The following is a 19191-nucleotide window of genomic DNA, read 5'->3' on the forward strand; positions in this document are numbered from 1 at the left end:
AGCAGTATCTCAGTGAAACATTGTCTGCCTGGGGCCTGATCCATTCACACGTTTCTACAAAGAGAGTTTCCTATCTAAAACTCCATGGGTAAAAAACACAGTAAGACACAGCAGCATGGCAGAAAGCTAGGGTGGGAGTGAGTTTAAATCTTCTTTACAAAGGATATGTTGCTAAGTACAGAGACGCACCAAGTTCATGCATGTATAGATGTATTAACTCTTTTCCTTCTTTCTTTTTTTCCACCCTTAGACAAGAATCTCAAGTCACCCAGGCTGCTCTGTAGCTTGCTATGTCCAGAGATGCTGTTTTAGTTCTGATCATTTTACCTTCGCTCCCCATTTTCCAAGCACCATGATTATAGATCCAAACCACCACAGCCAGGTTTCTGTCATGCTGGAGACTGAACTCAGGCCCTCCTATATGCTAGGCAGATGATCTATCAATTAAGCTATATCCCCAGAATTGTGTGTGTGTGTGTCTTTGCATTCTGTACATGTGTGTATCTGTATGTGTACTTGATCCCTCAATATATTGATATGGGATCCCACTCTGTATGCTTTGAATACCATTGGTTAATAAAGAAATTGTCTTGGCCTAGATAGGGCAAAATAACAGAGCTAGGCAGGAAAAACTAAAGTGAATGCTGGGAGAAAGAAGGCGGAATCAGAAAGAAGCCATGGAGCCGTCCCTGGAGATAGATGCGCCAAAACTTTGCTGGTAGGCCATGACCTCATGATGATGCACAGATTAATGGAGATGGGTTAATTTAAGATGTGAGAGGTGGCCAATAAGAAGCTAGAGCTAATGGGCTGAGCAGTGATTTAAATAATATGGTTTCTGTGTAAATATTTCGGGTCTGAGTTGCCAGATGTCCAGGAAGCAGACTAAGGGCCTCCCTATAACACTATATATCTTATGCTTCACATATGAGGATGAGGATATTGTTAAAAGACATACCATCTCCTCATTGCTGTGTAACACTGAAGAAAGACCAGGAAAATGAGTCATTTACAAGGAGAGGGGAGGGGACTAGATGATGACAATGGGAAGAAAGGGTACACTTTAGATTATCTCTGCAAGTTAGAGGCATAACTGTGGATCATCACCTACAAGACCAATACTAACTGAAATCCAACAGGCTGGCCACATGAGACAGGGACACTGAGGACATCACAATGGTGCAGGCAATCGTGGTCATTCTACAAATAAACGCCCATGCTCAATGGGATGAAACAGAAACAGTCTAGATTCACTGTGAAAAAAAAAAAAAACCATTTCCATTATTTAACATAAACCATCTAGATGCACTGGGAGGGAAAAACGCTGTCTCCACTATTTAAAATGAAGCTGAATATAAAAGAACAGCCATGTAAACACTGTATCACAGGGAGTCAGCTTGCTTCGTGCATGCACATAGTTTAGCGACTCCCACTCGGCTACAAGCGCGCATATCAGGAATGAACAAAACAGTGGCAATATTTTGGGTTGTGAAAGCCAATGTTTTCACTGTCAGAAGCAGCAGTTACAGACAAGGAGATGCTGCAATGAGCTCTGGGGTGTGAGACTGGAATTGGGGCTCGGCACAAACTTGCGGCTCATGGGAGTAAGCCACCCTGAGCAACACTGCTCCATTACTGGAGTAACCCAATCAATCCCAGGGAATACTGCCGCTGACCTGCATGAGTAGGCCAATCACTAGATGGAGGCCATTAATCAATAACACTGTGATCACCAGATAGATGAGGCCATCGTTGGCACAGCGAGGCACACTGAACACTAAGCTTTTCTATAAGACATAATATACTATACAATAATGATAGAATGTACTATGTATAATGTATTGCTATAATTTTACATGACTGGCGATATAGTAGGTTCTTTTATACTGACAAATGAGGAAAGCATTGTGCTATGATCTCACCCGAGCCGATGAAAATTCCCAGACCTACTGTAGTCTAATGGGCAGCCTATTAGGAAGATCATATGTGGTACATGACTACAGGTGTACAGGCATACAACAGACAGTCCAGATGAGTGCCGATGCCATGAGGAGACACGTAAATCTCCTAGCTCTAGTCTGACAGTCCCAGTACTGAGAAGCAATGCATCCCTGGGTCAGGGAGCACATCTCATGCCCAGACCCAGGTTTATGAAATTATTCACTGACTAGACAAGGCATCTTGAAAAGATAATTGATTAAAGTGAAACAGAGAAAAGACACATGGAGTGTGAATGCCTAGTAATGCTGAGAGTGAGGTGGCGTTCAAAAGGTAAAAGAGGCAGCAAAGGGAAGCAGATACAACCTCGATGCACAAGCAAAGCTGGGACACCTTACAGCAGAAGGAATAACTCCACCTGGGGCTCAGAATTGCAGAATCAACAATACATCTGTACATCTGTGACGGCCAACATAATGGTGAAGCTGAGGGCCATCTTCCATTGTGGCATCCAAAAATGAAGACAGTACTGGGTGGGGTGGGGTGGTCGGGGCTTATCTGGCAGAGGACTTGCCTAGAATATGCAGAGTTCCTAGTTTCATTCCCAGAATTGCATGAACCAGACATTGTGACAAAAGCCTGTAATCCCAGCACTTGGGGGTAGAGGCAAGAGAATCAGAAATTCCAGCTCATCCTTGGCTATTCAACAAGTTGGAGACTGGACTGGGCTATGTGAGAATCTGCCTCACAAAGAAACAAACAGATGAATGAATGAATGAATGAATGAATGAATGAATGGATAAGTATAAATAAATAAGAAACAACATAAATAAAAGTTATGAATAGGAACATTCATAGAAACAATTGTCACAGAAAATCTACCAATAGATGTCAATATCAATAGGCAAAGAAATGAAGAAAGGGGGATAATTGCCTATCTCAAAAGGCCTCTCCAAATGATACATTTCATCCTTGGCACCAGATAAGCTAAGGACCAGCCTGGAGTATATAAGACCAGTCTCAAAAATAAATATATGAATAATAATGAATGTGTCAGGAATACTGGAAATAAAAGCTATCATTAGGAAATCCACAGAAATAATTGTTACAACGATAGCAATGGCTGCCAGAGTTAATGGAAAGAATAGAGATAGACACAATCCATTCGCCGGTCTCAAAGGTGCCCCACATCATTGCTCCAACCAGAGGAAGCTCACTCAGCAGTGGGAAAAGTCGGCAGGTACAACTCCCCATACAAAAGATCAGAAGTGATAGGAACACCAGCTCCAAGGACAAAAATACCATTTCTATGGCTGCTATTCCTGCCAAACACGTGCCACTTAATCTAAATCTTAACATGTCAGATAAACCTAAACTGAAGGACATTCCACAAAACAAACGTTACTCGGATTCAGAGTACATGGTCATGAAAATCAAAGACAATGACAAAAAAAAAATCACCTAACTAGGAAACCACAGAAAAACAACAAATACACGTGACAGGATCTTCTGGAGGCAGGACACAAGGCCAGAAAAGATCCTAACTGAGAGAGGCAAAATCTAAATGAATTTTGAAAATCCGCTGATGTGTGAGCTGCAGACACTGTTTACAGTGATGACTGTTGCCTCTGATTATAGATAATACGGAAGTTAAGGAGCTGGTGAAGGGACCTGGAAACATTTGGTAACTGTTTCCTATCTCTTATGAAATTTAAAATTATTTCAAATAAACTGGAGTTTTTGATGGTTAGGCACAGTCACTCTGGTTCTCCTCGGAACCAGAACAGTTCTTTGAGCTCTACCAAGGTGTCCTGCAACTCAGTAGCTTTCCAAGGATGGGAGAACCGTGGCTGTGGGTGAAAGGAACCACCTGTGCTACCACCCTGCTGAGTGTCTGCAGTGTCCACACTCGGTCATCAAAGGGCAGAAAAGACACAGTCACGAAAACAGGAGCAGCATTTCCTCATTTCTTAGCTTGGTCGTCCTAAACAAATACAATTTCTATCCTCACGTCACAGAGACAGGCACGCAACAGGAAGTGCGGAACTTGGCTGGGACAAAATATGTAATTAATCCAGCGGGATGTTCCGTGGGGAGGACAATACAAGGTGGGATGAAAACTGGGGCTATTCCATCTTGGAATACACAATGCAAACGATACCCTTAACAGAGACAAAATCAAGGAAAGCATTTGTGGGTGTCCTCCCATGATTTCAGAAAATGTCACTGAGTCCTGTTTGCCTGGCACGACCAGCAGATGCCCCTGCTTCGGAGGCACAGGAATCTCGTGCCAGCAGAGGTAAAATCTTCTGGAGCTGAGCTCCAGGTGATATCGTCATGACTACTCTGATAGCATGACAGCAGCATAGAGAAGCCCACGAAGAAAGGGGTGTGGCTCTGTTTAACTCTTTATAAAAACAGGCAGCAGAGCCAGTTTGGTACACGGTACTGTCTTTATGGCTCTCCAGACGAGAGATGCCACTTTCTGCTATCATTCAACTGGAAAAGCTTCAATTTCCCAAACGAGGACAGGCAAAGGTCCATTTGTAACCTGGATAAACTAACAACACCCATTTTGAGTCATTCATCAATCAGAACATAGGATTTCTACATCAATTTAAATACCACATTTTGTACAAGCTGTTTGGTTTAATATGTATTTTGAAATTATCAGATTTTAACATTTTGGTGTTTAATTGGACATAACTGAAATCCAAGTTTGGTATTAACTATGGAATCTTTTCTCAAGAATCGAGTCCTTTCTGGCGAACTGAAGATGGAAATCACAAACAAGTCCTTAAACGCCAAGCATGGAAATGCTTATACGTGTCTATTAGTTTCAATAATTATCTCCAGCATTTTGGGGAAACACGGGATTGAGAAACCTGGACTGTGTCGTGAATGGGTGCCATGTGAATTCCTGGGGCAGAATCACAGTTGGTGATCTGCACTGTGCCAAGAACATACAATTCTACAGGTTTCTTCTAAACCAAACTTTAAGTGCCAGGTGCAGACATGAAGTAATTTCGTGTTAAATTGGGAAGGATTTATAATTTTAGAAAAGCTACTCTCCAAGAATACATATAGAAACACAGTAAAAGAAAATGAGACTTCCATAAAAACATCACAGATTCAAATCCCTGCGTGCCCTTGGAAAAGTAAAAGAAATGTAGTTTAAATTTCTAAGACGTGATTCAACTCCATATTTTCACTATCCATGAACTCAATCATTCTTTAAGATTCATTCTGAGATTTCTTTTTAATTAGGCATGTCTGGAGTGGGAGTCTTTCTGGGAGTTTAGGCAGCTTGACCTTCAGAAAATGGAAAATGTATGGTAGTGTGTAGGGTGTGCTTATGTTTGGCTCATTCCGAAATTATCCTAATTCAGCTTGTCTTTTTGCCTCATCATACATGTCTGATGCAGGGAGCATTTCATCAAAATTTCAACTAGCCAACAAACTGGGCAACAGGAAGAGAATACATTGGAACCAACGCTAGCCTGTGTTGGGAACAGTATAGGCTAAGCCATTAATCTACCCTAATGCAGGAAAGTCTCAAACACACACACACACACACACACACACACACACAGAGAGAGAGAGAGAGGGAGGGAGGGAGGGAGGGAGGGAGGGAGGGAGGGAGGGAGGGAGGGAGAGAGAGAGAGAGAGAGAGAGAGAGAGAGAGAGAGAGAGAGAGAGAGAGAACACGCTTCTCAAGACCCTCTCCTATGAGGCAATTTCAAGACATACTTCCCACACCTACCGTCCCTTTCATGACATTACTGAACTGTCAGAAGCAAGTGTGGGTGTTTAACAATGCAGACTTCTTCCTTGGCAAAGCCCAGGCCTGTCTGAACCTCCACTCCCTCAAACCTTACAAGCCCATGTCACACATAACAGAATGCTGCATTCAGAAAGCCAGCAGTGTGGTGACCCAAGTGATTCTACACCCCCATCTCTTACACCTCACTCCATCCAGAAACCCAGGAATGATGGCCACAGGCAGAACCACACCCCCATCCTTTACACAGCTGAGACAATCCAGACACATGAAGGAAAAACACCTCTTATTCTGGGGTACAACTAAAGACACTGCTGGCAGAAACAATGCTCCTGTTACTAAGAGATGCCTCAAATAAGAGTATTAGAAGAGCCAGAGAACCACTCAGAAGGCTAAACATGTGACTTTGACATTCAACCTCTTCAGCATATATATTCCTCTATGAGCAGATCATGGACCGTGTCTCTAGTCAAAACATTTCCTCCCTCTCTGTAACCTAAGTGTAGGAAGAATTCATGTGCCTTTTCTCTCCCTATTTCTTTCATCTGAAGTCTTACGCATTTGTAGCATGTATAATGCAATCTGATTGCATTACATATTGCACTGCATAATGTAGACCTCACAATCTGAGTCGCTAAAGGAAAATTCTCTATATTACAGTGTATACCAAAGCATTATTATTTAACCTTTCTAAACATTTGAACAATGTAACTTCAAAGGCTGACAAAATCATATACAAAGCTATTATTAAGGCTCTAAAATACACCTGTCTTAAGAAGGCCAGATGCAGATGTGGTATACACTGTCCTTTCCGTGAGGAAGCTGTCTCTCGCTACTCACGCTTCAATCGGTATGCAAGCCCTTTCTCAAAGACTTCAAAAACATTAAATCATTTTCTCAACAAACTCCACCCTGCTCCATGCTCTTATCCTCAGATTCTCTTCTTGACTGAAGCGAAGACGCAGCTTTCCCTCAGCAGTGCTCTCTGGAAAGAATTCCAGGCTGCCTCCCTCTGCCCCTAAGTGCTCTGTCTCTCCGAGAGATGCAACACCCAAGCTGAGATACTTAGTTAGGAGAGTGCTTTGCTCCTTTTACTTTCCTGACTAGTGGAGACCACGGAGCCAGGGCCTCCCTATCTTGCTGGCCAGGGGCAACTTCCCTTCTTCACCTCACCACAGAGTTCTCCCTGGAAGCTGCGCTTGGCAGGCTGTAGTGGAGCTCGGATCAGAGCTCTCTGAGAGCATGGGGGACTTCCATGGAGTCCAGGAACTCAGACAGTCTACAGTTCATCCATAAACATAAATAAAGGAAGAAGGAGATAAGTCGCAAAAATTTCCTGCAAGTCAAGTCTTGTGGACTCTAAAACTTTGTTTTATTGGCAATCAATGCTCAGAAACTTTCCACCTCAAATTAGAAATCTGAAGAATCGCTTAGTTCCAAGTTTCAGAGGCTGTGTTTAGAAGAAGTGCTACTCAGTCACAAGGACAAAGCCACAGAAACATCCCGACTCCGTGTCAGGCCTGGGATGAAACAACAGGGGTCAGCAGAGCATCGTCCCGCACTTAATACGAGACAGCACTTTCAGTGCGGAAACCAGCCCGTTTCCAAGGCAACCTGCCGTATCTATGGGAAATTCACTTGGGAGTCAGTAAAGCCTGCAAGTGCAGAGTTCACTGTTTGAACAAGACACCCACTGGCAACTTAGCTCCCTCTAAAAGCATGACCAGAAAATAAAGAGAAGTTTAACTGCTTCAAAGGATAAAGGGGATTCATACGACTCTATTAGGATGTGGAGATGGGCAGATAAAAGGAAAACGGATGACCGAAGATAAAAAGGGAAAAATGGTTTATTTTCCAGTTCAAATGCACTAATCAAGGGTGGTGAGTGGCAAGTCTATCCTACTAGTGCTTGGGAGGCTGAAGCAGGAGGATAGCTGGGTATGGATAAGCCAGTACCATACAGATCCAGTCTCAAAGCTCCAGAAGATGCACCAAAAACATACATTTTGTCCAAACTTTTGAAAAAAAGTTGGAGATGACACAGACGTCAGTGTACATGCTGACAAACAGGAGCCAATATTAGCAAAAGATCAAAATCCAATCAATGTGTTTTCTAAAATCTAAGCCTCGTGTTACAGTACAAAATGGCCTTCAGTTTAATTTGCATACAAAAGGAAAAAGTGGAGCGTGGACTGGAAATATCCACGGGGGTACAGATGGGGAGCTTCAAACAGTTTCTGAAGTGTTTGTTGCTCTGCTCATTGTTTGAGCATCTTCCACGGGATAGATGAAGATGTCCTTGACATTAGCTTAAATTATCTCTGGTGTACAGTACTACACTGATTAAATTAGGCTCGTTTTAATCATCTGGCAGGTGTATTCTAAAAGCAACCAAATAATGAAAAATTTTAATCAACTCTTCATTAGTACAACCCATTTGCAGTACTGTAAGAAGTAAACACACAGTAAATACTAATTGTGTGCCAATCCGCTCTCCCACACACAAGTGATGGGTGGAAGGATAAAGACAATATCTTGCAAGCATCCTGCCATGGAACCCGGAGAGTTTGCCTAAGAATGAGAACTCAGAAACCCCGTTCTAAAGGACGCGGATTCTGAGGACAGCAAGCCTCTGTCTTGCCTTCTGCCTCCCAGAAGATGACCTGGAATCGGTGAGGCAGAGTAAGTAAGGGACCACAAAGTCAGTGGCTAGTTGTGTGGACCTGGGCATCTTCTTCACCTATCTGGACTCAGTGTCAGAGCCTGGGACCTGGTATTAATGATGACGGAAGGCATGGATTGGTTACTGCAAGCAACACGTGCTGAATACACTTTTCTTACTCTAGAGAAAGTTTCGAGGAGCTAAGACTCTGGTCAGAGCGTGGTGACAGGCACTGGGAATGCGGCTGAGTCAAGTGATGCATAGTCTGAAGACTAGGGCTTCCTTAAGGACACACCATCTACTGGCATTTATTCTATGGATGGTTTCAAGGGGGTGCAGAAAAGGGACCAGAGGGTAAACACTCAGAGCCGGCTAAGTCCACTGATGAAGAAGTCATGAGAGCCTAGACTAAGAGGAAAGCAGTGGAGGGAAAATGCAATTAAAATGTATAATTATGAAAAGACAGAGCACAGACTTATTTAAGAGGCATTGGCATAGTGGTGTGGATGGCATCACAGAGGCAGGAGTGACGCATAGGGTTCATGCCTTCAATAGGGTGGATGGGCAGAGGGAAAGTCCAAGGACAAACCCTTGACTATGCACTTGGCTTATAGAAAAGCTAAGAGGAGGAATTGTCATAATTCTCATGGATATGATAAGGGAAAGGAACCTCTCAGCCTGGAGTCTGGATGAAGCCTCTGCCAGCTAAAATTCAAAGATTACAGCACAATTAGTATTGGTTGTGCAAGCTGCCAACACAGAGACAATTGGTCTTTATAGAAAACTATTTTCAAAGACATGTTTAAATATCAAACAAAATAAGCTGAAGACCTAAATATGTAGGACCCTATAGGTAGGGGCTTTATTTGACCTTAAATATTTTCTAGGTAGCTCCCAAAGCAAAGTGTTAGCTTTGTTTACAGGATGTGAAAGTTCCCTGAGACACTCTGCACCTACAAGGCTGCAGGGCCCGTGAGAACTTTAGAGAAACCGAAATGTTACAGGTGTGGAGCTTAATCATCACTTGTCTTGGGGAGCCAGGGAGATGGCTCAGAAGACTGTGTGCAGTACAAGCAGGAAGGTATGAGTTCAAGTCCCCTGGAACCACGTAAAAACCCGGGAGCAGCTGCATGTGCTGTTAGCCCAATGCTGCTGGACTGAGACCGACAATAGGCCCCCAGCCCATACAGCCAGCCTAACCAAAAATAGCACACTTCTATTCGATGAGAACACTTGTCTGAAGAATAAGGCAGAGAGTAACAGGAAATACCACAAGGCCTCCTACAGCCACCACAAACCCATGCACAGGTTCTGACACATGTGTATACATATGCACATAAATACACACACTAAAAATTATCTTAATATTCAAGTGAAATAAGAACATTATCTTGGGCTATCTTTAGCCCCCTACTAACTATGCACTGCCCACCTCTGGGGGTGACCTAACATCCTTGTAGGTAAATCCTTTCACAATGCACAGATTTTCTAACTTCCATCAACCTAAAGGAAAGAGAGCATAGGGGCCGTAGATATTGGTGACTCCTCACTTGCTGCATCCTGACTGCTTAACCTTCTTACCAACAAACTTGAGAAACATCCATTCATGTCTTTATCTATCACTATAAAAACGTCATGAGACGGTCGCTACATTGGAGCATGGCGTTTAAAGCAGCCGAGACCTGTGTCCCCAGGCCATGGTCAATACCTGGTCCCTTAGAGGTGACAAGTGTGCTTCTCCTATGTTGTCATTCGAGACTGCCTAACTTCATGCCTGCAGGTGAATGCTTGCAGTCCGTAACAATCGCACAGAAACACATACACTTTGGAAAGTCAAATCCGGAGCTGGTGGGATTACACCACAATCCCAACACTGAGGAAGCAGAGGCAGAATAAGTGCTGCATGTTCAAAACCAGCCGGGGATATGGCTAAACTCTTTAAAACCAACAAAACCAGTGCTGACCTAAAAGAAAAAGAAATAGCAGCTTAAAATGTTGTAGGTGGTTCACTGAGTATCACAACCCTGATTTCAAAAATTAGCATAGTGCTTGCCTAAAAATATGAGCAAGCCTCATCTAAACAAACCATTAAGCTGTGAATTTTCCTTCGGGAAATGAGCACTGCTTGTAAACTGCTGTCCCTTCAGAACTGACCCAGTTCGAATGTGTCAGACCGTAAAATACATTTAGCAAAGTGTCAGATCACAAACAGAAAAGTCACAACAGAAATGGACATCCCACCCTGCATAGAGCAGAGGAACAAATGCACATGCTCAGTAGAGCCGTGATCCTCTGCCTAAAGGGTCAGCTACTCAGCAAGCAGGGTCCAAATGAGGCGGGACACATTACACTGTAAGAGTCAGGCTGGTACCTTGCACATCATGGGCAGACTGGTCAGTAATTACTAAAGGTTCTTTATATATTTCCTTTCTTAGAGCCAGGGTCTTACTATGTAGCCTCAGCTGGCCTGGAACATACCATAGACCATATAGACTCAGAGATCCACCTGCCTCTGCCTTTCAAGTTCTGGGACAACATTCACTATATCGCAAACCTCCCAAGGTAAGAAAACTACCAAACAGACCATCTGCCTTGCTGCCCCGTGTAGCATGAGAACCCATGGGGGAAACTAGCCCAGGACAGCCACAGAGACCGACTCTATAAGTATCTCCATGACACTCATCTCCATGGGCTTAAAAAGTCTTTATTGTTTCAAAAATCTATAACCTGTGATATTCATTCATAGGAAAATAACAAACCCTAAATAACTGAGCTAGCACACCAGTTTGTTACTCAATGACAAATGTGAACTTCATGCAATCAAAACAACCATTTTCAAGTTCTCAGGGCTTTAAGAGGTCAGTAAACTTTGCAGCAGAATAATAACAATCTATTAAAAATTAACATCCATTAAAGATTCCGCTAAAGATCACAAAAATAGCACCATAGAAAGCAGAGGTGGCTTCTAGAAAGTAAAGGTATTAATAAGCCTCTTTTACCCCTTTGATGAAAATAGATTTTCTTTCTCACATAATACATCACAGTTATGGCTTCCCCTCCCTCTGCTTCCCTTGCTGCTCTGACACCGTCTTAGGAGATGAGAACCTTCCACAGGTGAGACCGAGCTCGTTTTCTGGTGGCCATCTACTGCTAGCATGCGGCTGCCCTGAAGAGTTTTTTGTTTCTCCAGTGGGACCCCCTGGAGGAAATTAAATTGTCATTTTTCAAGTGGTTATCAACTGGAGGTGATACACATCTTTTTCTTCTTTCTTTATTTCTTTGGTTTCTGAGATGGGTTTACCTCTGTAGTCCTGGCTGTCCTGGAACTCAATCTGCAAACCAGGCTGGCCTGACACTCAGAGATCCACCTGCCTCTGCCTCCCAGAGCGCTGTGATTGAAAGTGTGCAGCACCACCTGATCATACACTTCTCTTTCAACCAGTTATCTAGTACGATGCTTAGAGGATTTCTTCTTAACTGGCAAAGGAAAGAAATGTTACCCTTCACTCGATTCCAGGATAATTTTTATTTTATCCATGGGAAAATGTAAGAAATACCAATGCAAAAAGAAGGCAAGAACCCCCAGAGTTTGAGCAACTGACAACAAGAGTCTCTTTTTAGAGAAATGGCAGCCTTAACTTTCTAACCCACGGTTCCGGTTTCTAAAGCCAGCTGCATCCCTTCTAGAACTCATCCCAACTCACAGAAAGCCCCAATCTGACCTCTGAGGCCCACAGAGCAACTTCTTTCTGCAGAGAGACTGCACCTAGGCGCACTGTAGGCAATCTGCCTCCCGAACTACAGGGCAGGCGGCATGGAGCAAGGCTGCCAGGCCATTCTTCCACTGTAGCAAGAATCATCACAGACATGTAGGAGGGGTCATCTTCTGCAGCCTCTGCTATAAGGAAACCCAGACAGGCTTGAGAACACCTGTATCTCACAACTCTTAAAAATGAATAGAAAACAGACACTGCCAAGAACTTCACATTTGGGGAAAAGAAAATATTTATAACATCTTTTTGAAATAAAATGGTATAGAAAGAATGAAATTATTAATAAAATAGACAACGTGGCAGGCAGAAATGCTGCTCGAGGTGTGTGCATTTTGTGTGCATGCACACATACGTGTGTGTTTACTTTCCATGCACTATTACGTGAACTTGAGGGGTGTGTTTTTGTTTTTATGAAGGGCTAATTTGTTCACAGAGGACATGAACCAAGTTTGGGCACACATCTGGGTGTCGCAGCTAGGACGGCGTGCCGGGGCAGAAAACCTTTCTGCAGTGACAAGAGCAGCGCCATACAACAGCGGGTAATTACACACAAGCTCAGAGGCTGAGAACCTGTCACAGAAGAATCACTCAGACTCTGTGATGTATCCACTGCAACAGCATATGCGAACTCAGATGTGGACCACCTTATATGGCTTTGCTGATATTTAATAGTAACTAACATCAGGCTTGCAGTAGGCCAAACATTTCTTAAAAATATTTTCCCTAGCTATAAAAATTATTTATGATTACTACAAAGAACTGTGGAGCCATAAAGAATGAAGCGGGATAGTTGGATGGCTCAGCAGGTTAAGGCACCTGCTGCCAAGAACGACAACCTGACATGCCTTGGACCCACATAGGACCAGGAGAGAAGGGGGGAGAGGAGAAGGAGAGAGAGAGGGGAAAGGAAAAGAGGGAGGGAGGGAGGGAGAGAGGGGGAGGGAGGGAGGGAGGGAGGGAGGGAGGGAGGGAGGGAGGGAGGGAGGGAGGGAGGGAGGGAGGGAGGGAGACCCAGACAGAGAGAAAATGCTAACACTGAAGCTTGCTTTTATACAGTTTTAGGAAGGGAAACCGCACTATCATCTCTAGATCTCCTGCCAGGGAAGTGACACATTCCTGGGATACACACATTGTAAATAAGCTGTTTTTCATCATTTTTGTTTAGAATTCACCATTTTCACGCAACACTAATGATAAAACAACTGTTACTACCATCATCGCAGCATGCCAAAATCTTCAAAGTTGGAATTAACTTGAAAAATCCCAACATTTGTACTGGGGATAAAATCTAGCTTAGTCTGAGAAGTTCTTGCCTGGCAGGCATGAAAGCATGAGTTCAATGCCCATAGCCCACAGACAACAGGCAGGCAGGCAGACAGACATAGCAGTGCTGGCTGAGGAGGAGGAGGCAGAGTGGGACCTGCAGGTCAGAGAGCCTAGCCTACTGGACGAGCTCCAGAGCAGGGAGAGAGCTTGTCTGAAAATAAAAGGGTGAACAGTGCCTGCACACAGCAGTCGAGGCTGACTCTGTCCTCTATACACATGAATCTGCACCACCCCTCACCTCGTTAGCTGACTAATGAGAGGGGAGGACAAGGAAGAAAATAGTAAAAAAGGGAGAGGGGGAGAGGGAGGGAGGGAGGGAGGGATGGAAGGAGGGGGGGGGGAGAGAGAGAGAGAGAGAGAGAGAGAGAGAGAGAGAGAGAGAGAAAGAGAGAGAAAGAGAGAGAATGAGAATGAGAGGAAGAAAGAGGAAGGAAGGGAGAGAAGGAGGGAGGGAGGGAAAACCAGAAAATATAGATGTCTGTCAGCTATTTTCCATGCCTGCTGATTCAGACAACGAGGTGACCAGACTATATGAGAAAGCTGATCTTCCATGGTTGCTTCTCTGCAGCCGGGTCACTGTGGGAGCAAGACCAAGGCTGTTGTGGACTGAGCATAATAAACCAGCTGTTCTTTGTCCGCCAAACTCTGGAGAACAAACATCTACAGATGTTCATCTGCAGATGAACAAGCTGCAAAGTCCCAAGTTAGGAACTTCTTCAAAAAATATAGTTTTTAATCACAACCTCATAAATCTTCATCATTATATTTAAGAAAACTCTAATTACATTCAAGGAAAGAGTGGATATACACATTGGCACTAATGAGATCTCAGGACACGGATGCTTTCAAAGCAGCAGCTAGCAGACTAAGAAGCATTTTGAAATCATTTGCATTAAGCACAAGTTTTATCAGAAGGCCAATTAATAGTCAATTTAACAGCTCTGTGGAAAGAGCGCTAAATTAAGTGTGTCAACACCATATATTTGATATCAGGGCCCGTCTCACATGCATCAAGAAAATTACATGAGTGAAGGTAAGTCTCAGAGATGAGAGCAAGCGATCATCGGTGACTCCCATGAGTGGCTGGCGCGTCCAGTTGTTTTCAACATCTGGTAGGGATGACGCCATTAAAAGAACTCAGTCCCCATAGATTTTTCATGAGAAGCAAAGAATAAATTAACTCAAGTTCCCCATGGAATAACTTTTTAATTATGAAAATAGGAATCCCAAGTTAAGTAGATACATTCGAAATGAATGCAGAGTGTGAATACCTTAGAAAAATAACTTGAAGTCATTTTCAATAAAATGAAGTCAATATTCTATGTGTACTATCAAAAATCTTCAAGGCCTACATCATCTTAGCCTCCTCATGTCAGTCAGGCCATTCTCATGCTGATTCCTGTGACAATCCCAGACAGGCCACTCTCGGGTGCCTGGAGGAGTGCTTACCATGACAGCTGGCTTGCCCACCATGAGGTACTAAGCTTCATTTTCTCAAATGTTATCTACATAGTGGCTAATACACAAACACCGATACACACATTCAAAATAGCACCCAACTTTATAACCCCTCACCAAAAAATTCTCCAAGTGTGGGTGCTGCACTGCCTAGGAATTCACTAAAAATGCAAATATTCATACCGAGTCTGAAACGTCGGGACTGCAGCCTAGACATCTGCAACGTAAGCGTCAATCTGTGGGCCTCGCCCTCATCATTGAGAGATGACTGTGTGGGGATGGAGGACAAGGACAAGGCATCACTGGAGTCCTTTTAAACTCTGTTGTGTAAAGTGACACCAATGATGCGGCTCCCCCACTCAGGCATTCACAGGGACTGATTCAGTAAGCCAGTAGCAAAGGCACAATAAAGATGAAGCTGAGGTTTCCCATTAACCACGGCACAACCCTGCTCTCGCACGGGAACCACGTGCTCAAAACAACACCAAGGGAGTGAAGAGGTTCTAGACTGCAGCTCTGCCATGAGATTTCCGGCACTAATGAGATCTCAGGGCACAGATGGTTTCGGAATTGCAGCTAGCAATCTAGGTTGCCTTTTGACATCATTTGCATCCAGCCTGCATTTTATCGGAAAGTCAATTAATAGAAAATCGCATCATGAATGAAAGTAACTTAGGCAGGAAAGGGTCTGTTTCATCTTACAGCTCTCGGGTCACATTCCATCGCAGAGGGAAAATAGGAGAACTCAGGGCAGGAACCTGGAGGCAGGAACCAAAGCACAAGCCATGAAGGCCTGGTTTCTCATAGCTTGCTTACCCTGCTTTGTGAGATATAACCCAGGACCACCTGCTCAGGGTGGGCACAGCCCACAATGGACTGAGACCTAGCAGTTCGATCATTAATCAAGAATATGTACCGCAGGCCAACCTGGTGGGAGTATTTTCTCCATTGAGGTTTTCTCTTGCCAAATGACTTTATTTGGTTTCAAGTTGGTCAAAAAGCAAAACAGAGAGAGAGAGAGAGAGAGAGAGAGAGAGAGAGAGAGAGAGAGAGAGAGAGAGAGAAGACCACTAACCAGGACAAGAACTGACTTCTCACCTATCTCAAAATAACGGTAGGTAAAACACACCAGTGGATTCCCCTTCCTCAGGTCCTGGGTTTAACTGCCTAAGTAAAAACCAACTGAATACAGCCCACCCTGCTACTTTTGCAGTCTGCTTACTGTTCCAGAATCAAGGCAAAGTTTCCATGGTTGGTTCCCTCAGATCCCAAACCCAACACTCCCACCTCAAAGCGTGAGCCGAGCAAATCAGAATGAAGACACTCTGGGTGTAGACTTTCAAATGGTATCCCATTTAAACCTACTGGAAATTATGCAAAGGCCAGACACCATTTACCACACAAAGCCTCATCTGTAGAGATAAGCCCAGCGGGGAGGGACAAGAGTAACTGAGGTGGATACTTACTTAGGCTGTAGGGAATGGTATTATATTAAGAGAGGTGGCTGTCAAGTGTGGTGCTGTTAGAGATAATGTGTCACTGGGGGCAGGCTGTGTGGTCTCAGATGCTCAAGCCCCACCAGTGTGTCTCACTCTCTTCCTGCTGCCTGTGGATCCAGACGTAGAACTCTAAACTACCTCTCCAGCACCATGTCTGCCTGCATGCCACCATGCTTCCCACCATGATGATAATGAACTAAACCCCTAAACTGTAAGCCAGCCCCAATTAAATGCTTTCCTTTATAAGAGCTGTTGAGGCCATGGAGTCTCTCCACAGAAATAAAACCCTAAGCAGACAGTAACCAGGGGCTACATGCAGCATATAGACCAACAGTAGCCCTCAGGGCTCATCCAAGCATAAAATCTACCAGCACAGATGCTGAAAGGGAGGTTAAATATATCGCTTTAATTTAAGAATCTTAATAGCCTCAAATATACACAAGGAGACTGATTAAGCAGGGTGTGGTGACTCACATAAATAAAAACAACACTGTGGAAGGTAGAGGCAAGAAGGTCCAGAGTTCAAGGTCATTCTTGACTTCTGAGTCCCCGTTTGAGAGCCTGTCTGGATGCCACAGTGTGTATGTCGACATGTGTGTGTGCACATATAGTAAGACTAAGGAAACAATACTACATCCAGATTATTTAAAACGTGTGTGTGTGTGTGTGCGCGCGCGCGCGTGCGCACACGCGCACATGAGTGTGGAGAGGGAAACAAGAAAATTCACCAAATAATAACAAACTATATGAGATATCTTGAGACAATTAGCATTAGAGAATCGTACTGGGGTATTTTGTACTGTGCACTCCCTCCCACCTCAGCACCTTATACTAGAAATGTGTTTTAATATGAAAGTATGGTTATAGTCAAGTGAAACCAAGAAATAACAAATATATGTTCTTTAAGAATCTAGCAAAATATCAATGTAATAAATGTTAGCATTAAAGGCATGAAGATTTTGATGTCTGAAATTAATATTTTGTATTAAAATTTAAATGTGACATATCCTAAATATACTTTCACATGAAGAAATCGGCTGCATAGATGACAGCAATAACTAATACCTATCTCATCAACAAATGCCGAACCCCTCTGGGAATAGAGACAGCTTTTATTTTCAGTGAAATTTACTGAGCTGGCTTTCCTCATCTTTCACATTGTTTTTGATATTTAATGTATTCTTCAGGCTCCAAACAATGAACAAACGCATTAGAATTTAAGACCACCCTAGACCCTTGACAAGCAGATAAAACATGATTATTAGTCTCTGAACACAGCTGAAACCAGCTGAAACAGCCAGGAATTACTGCCCCATTGTCTGGGTTTGAAAACGCACAAAAGCAAGAAATCATCCTAAATGTTTAGCTTACTCTCCTAGCACATTAGCTCATGGAGTTTAGTTATTCGATATTTGATAATAAAAACACAAAAATGTTCATAGTCTATGTGGCTTGTGAAACTTTCAGGCCTTATGCAAATTTATAGAATAGGGACATGACTGGCCGGTTCATCAAAACTTAAGGGTAGGCTCCCATTGTCAGCCTTCTTCTATTAACAGGTCAAATAAGAGAATATCAGCAATTAGCAATACGTGACAGGAAATATTTTACAACCGATTACACACTCTGATGGAACTCTTTACACTAGCTTCTAAAAATAGAACAGCAGGAGTTTCCAGACCCAACACACGGCATTTTTTACCATATATTTTAAACGTAACATAAGTAATCAGCCAGCACCGTGCCACAGCGTTTCTCCCTCTGGGAAGATAACAAATATTACATGTGCCACGTGTATTAAATAATTATGACTGGAAATCATCGCAGCACAATGAAACACAGGTGTCACTGCCAAGAATTCATCCCGGGATGTATCATATCGAGACACATGCTTCCAAGCTTGGTAAGAAAACCACGTTTAGGTTTTAACATGACACAGAAATAATAAGCACAGCATGGTGGAAGGACAATAAGCACAGGGGAGCATTCCCAGAGGGACAAATTGTTACTGGGCACTTCCCTGTCCTTCAGATGGCATGGCCTAACATCTGCTGTTGAAGAGGAGACTCAGTGATCGCAGAAGGAATGCATTGTTCAGACAGACAGACAAACTCAAGGCAATGACTATGTTCAAATCTAGAACGTTTGACCATTGATTCTAGCAGCTGCTGGAACCTTAGCCTGTGTTGTCAAACCTGCCATGACTTTCCTGTGTTATCAAACCTGCCATGACTTTCCATAATTGTGCTTCCTTGTGTTGTACCTAGCCAGGATGGAGACAGGTAACCCACACAATGGGGCAGCCATCTTCTGGCTCCACTTACCCTGAACAAGCACACAATCCTCCCACTTCATTCTTTCATTTGTATCAGCGAGCTCAACTGCGTTTTCAAAACCTTGGTTACGGCCGATAGCAATTACTAACTACATAAACTTGATGGTCTATATGTCATAGGCATGGTCTTCCCTTGTTCTACATTTCCTACACAAATCTCTATTGATAAAAGTGGCAAGACATTCACTATCCTACATTAAAGACACTTCATGGGACACAGTGGTCTCTAAACTGTCTTCTACACGAAGGAATGCTCTCACTGATTCCAAGACTGGGGCAGAATGAAGGTCACCCATGAAGCACCTTGAATTGACTTCACTTTGGCAAATATTTTGAATAAAAAGACCTTGTACAAATCTTTGATATTGTCTCCACAACACCCCAAACCCAATGACTGCTCTCAAAGAAGCCAGCTTCCA

The 19191-nt window shown here is 43.4% G+C and overlaps 1 protein-coding gene across 16 annotated transcripts in view; it reads right to left on the reverse strand.

Annotated features, from left to right (window-relative positions):
• Pard3 (par-3 family cell polarity regulator) overlaps positions 1 to 19191 on the reverse strand; it is a 490400-nt gene that overhangs the window by 307344 nt on the left and 163865 nt on the right. The gene's annotated exons all lie outside the window — the stretch shown is intronic.

This window comes from Chionomys nivalis, chromosome 21, assembly GCF_950005125.1.
Source record: "Chionomys nivalis chromosome 21, mChiNiv1.1, whole genome shotgun sequence".
Classification (NCBI taxonomy): Eukaryota; Metazoa; Chordata; class Mammalia; order Rodentia; family Cricetidae; genus Chionomys; species Chionomys nivalis.